This window comes from Macrotis lagotis, chromosome X, assembly GCF_037893015.1.
Source record: "Macrotis lagotis isolate mMagLag1 chromosome X, bilby.v1.9.chrom.fasta, whole genome shotgun sequence".
Taxonomy (NCBI): Eukaryota; Metazoa; Chordata; class Mammalia; order Peramelemorphia; family Peramelidae; genus Macrotis; species Macrotis lagotis.
In genome coordinates this window covers 411530355-411533634 of record NC_133666.1, presented here as the reverse complement: position 1 = coordinate 411533634, position 3280 = coordinate 411530355, and the positions used below count along the sequence as shown (strand labels likewise).

The 3280-nt window shown below is 42.2% G+C and overlaps 1 pseudogene; it reads left to right on the top strand.

Annotated features, from left to right (window-relative positions):
- The first annotated feature begins 406 nt into the window (after window positions 1-406).
- Window positions 407-3280, top strand: LOC141503508 (all trans-polyprenyl-diphosphate synthase PDSS1 pseudogene; annotated as a pseudogene).

Here is a 3280-nt window from a genome sequence, read left to right as displayed (position 1 = left end):
TTTCCCAGTTTTTCTTCTAACTCCCTCATTTGATTTTTCAAAGTCTTTTTTTGAGCTCTGTCATAGCCTAAGCCCAATTTCTGTTTTTTCTTGGAGTCTTTAGATGCAGGAGCTTGTGCTTCCTCATCTTCAGACTGAGTGTTTTGATCCTTCTTGTGCTCACAGGCAAAATATTTCTCAATGATGTTCCTCTTGTTTCTCTGCTTGCTCATTTCCCCAGCCTTAGCCTGTTTTGGTGGTGCTTCCTGAGCTTTTGGGACACTCCCACAAGGGTCTCAGTGTGTGAGGCTCTGTCCTCCCTCCTGGTCTGTGAATGACCATATGTGCCCCCCCTCTGCCATGGGGCTGAGGTGAGGGGGGGCCCTGCTGTTCTATGGAGGGGGCCTAGACTGGGATCAGGATCTGAATGCGGTCAGAATCCCAGCGTCCTGTTCCAGGGGCAGAGGACAGAGCTCAGCAGTCTCTCTCTCTTCACTCCCCTCCCTAGGTTCAATGGGCTCATGCCCTGGGGGCTCCTGCTTGCTGACTCCGCCTGCTTCTATTTCCTGGATCTGGACTGCCTTGGCCAAGCTGTTCCCTGTGCCCTGTGTGCCTTGAGGGCTGGGCTTCACATGCTTGTGCTCACTCTGGCAGAGGTCCCCCATTCCCCCAATTTGTGCCCAGTGCTTCCCAAGGCATAGGTCAGGAAACTCTCCCACTGCTGTGAGCGGTGGCTCCCAGCGCCCTGGGGCTGCCTCCAGGAGGCTGAAGTTCTTTCGCTCTGGCGGGCCACCCCTCTGGAGAGCCACCCCTCTGACCCCAGGGAGCAGAGCCTTTCTGCTCTTTTCCAAGTTACCTTGAATTGGAGAACTGCCTCACTGGATCCCTTTGTGGGTTCTGTCTCTTGAAAATTTAGTTAGAGTCCTTAGTTTAGAAGTTTTATGAGAGCATCTAAGAGAGGATCCTCTCTTGTCGCCATCTTGGCTCATTTTTCATTTTCAAAAAGAATCAAAAACAACACAATGTTGGGGTAAAATAGTGGTTGATGGTTGTTTGTCTTGACTTGTTCATTAACTGGATTTAAGTGAGGCAGAATTGCACAATATCATCAGCCTCATTCTTTCTTCCAGAGTCATATAAGTCCAGTGGCAAGACAAAAGTCAGGCTAACTGGTGATGGCCCAAGGTGAAATGGATAACATTGCTGCCTGACCAAGCTTCCAACACTTTGGGTGAGCATCAAATGGAAAACTTTTGGTAGAACGTAGACAAGAGTCATATAGGATGGATTATGTTCTTCATCATTGGAGAGAACTCTCTGATTGATGAAATCACAGATCTATTTGATCATTGAAAATTGTGAGTACTAGATGACCTCTGAGGTCCCTTCTGGTGCTATATTTATGAACTTAAATCAGGCTTCATACCTGTCATATGTCCTTCCCCCATTTTCCATCTTGAATATTGTCTGGTTTTCTTGTGTAGCTATGAAAGCAAATCCAAAAGAGGTGATTTCAAAACATTTTTTAAATGAGGAGTACAACATAAGAATAAGCATATAGACTTCCAAGATGATCAATATGAAGAAAACACTACTTTGGATTTATAAATACTAGTATATTTCTTTTTTAAAATATCACTTTCATTTTATAATTTTTTTACTTACAAGTTTTGACAAGAACAATTTAATTTCCTTAATCAGTCCTCCTCTACTCTCTTTTGTCTGAAAATTAGAGATTGGGGAGTTCCTTTGTTTTTTGATAAGCACATTACCCCACCTCTTTATTATTCTAGCATAACAAAGCTTTGTAGTTTTTCTGCATTGAGAACATTAACATAATTAAAGGCTAACTTCCTTGTTGCAGAGGAGCCAAGGAGTCCTGAGACATGATTTAATTATGGTAAATAAGTCAAGTAAGGGGATTATGGTTTTGTTGGACTGTTACTGCTACTTTTGGAGAGCACCTCAGAGAGTCCCTGGCTTGGTGCCTAGTAAGGTCCACCCAAAGGTCAGGGATGGTTGGTCCCCCACCTGCCCCACCCCCACCCAGGGTCGGCTCCCAGGTGAGATGTTTATTTTGTGAGGTGTTTACTATCCTGTCCAAATAAGCACAATATATCACAGTTTTATCATACAACTCAGGTAGTGAGCTTCTATAGTAAAATACAGAGTGGTGAGAAATACACACTTTTAAGCTTGGTCAGAGAGAATTGACTGATTTACAGGAAGATATTAAAAAAGAATTGTTGGTATCTACAACAGAACTTAAGGAAAAGGGAGCAGCTAGGTGGCGCAGTGGATAGAGCACCAGCCCTGGAGTCAGGAGTACCTGAGTTCAAATCCAGCCTCAGACTCTTAATAATTACCTAGCTGTGTGGCCTTGGACAAGCCACTTAACCCCATTTGCCTTGCAAAAAAAAAAAAGCTTAAAAAAAGAACTTAAGGAAAACTTTTATGTCAAAGGAAAAGCTTTTTGACCATTCGTCGTGATGCTAATGGCTTGAGCATCATTGTTTATAATTGCTATGATATGCAAGCAAGTCAGCATACCATAGCCTTAACTGCAGAAATGATCCATCTTGGAAGTCTATATGCTATGAACCAGACCACTAGTCTGGTTCAAGATGATCATTGATGATGCAAACTCTCAAAGAGGAAAACACACACAGTTAATCAGATCAGGGGTGGGAAAAAAAGGGTTCTTGCTGGAGATTTTATTCTTTTTTCTAGCTTCTGAAGTTTTGGCTTGAATTGGAAATACAACCATAGTTTCTGTTTTAACACAGGTCATTGAAGACTTAGTGTGTGGTGAATTCCTGGGATCAAAAGAAAATGAGGATAAAAGATTTGCTCACTACACTGATAAGATCTTTAAGAAGACTGCAAGTCTCCTACCCAACAGCTGTAAAATAGTCTCCATTTTAGGATGCCCTGATCCAGTGGTTTATGAAATTGCCTGTCAATATAGAAAAAATGTTGGCATCACATTTCAGTTGGATTTCACTTCATGTACTGACCAGTTGGGAAAACCAACAGCATCAGATCTGAAACTTGGATTAGCCACTGGTTCAGTCTTATTTGCTTGCCTGCAGTTTCCAGAAATGAATGCAATTATGAAACAATTCAGTTCACCAGATGTGGAACATGCTGGGTAATATGTATTACAAAGTTATAGTATAAAACAAACAGCCTACCTCACTCAATAATATTGCCATAAAGCAAGAAGGGAGAGATAACTAAACTTCAACCATCTCCTGAAAGAGACACTCTCACCCAACTTACAGAAATCTAACTCACATGA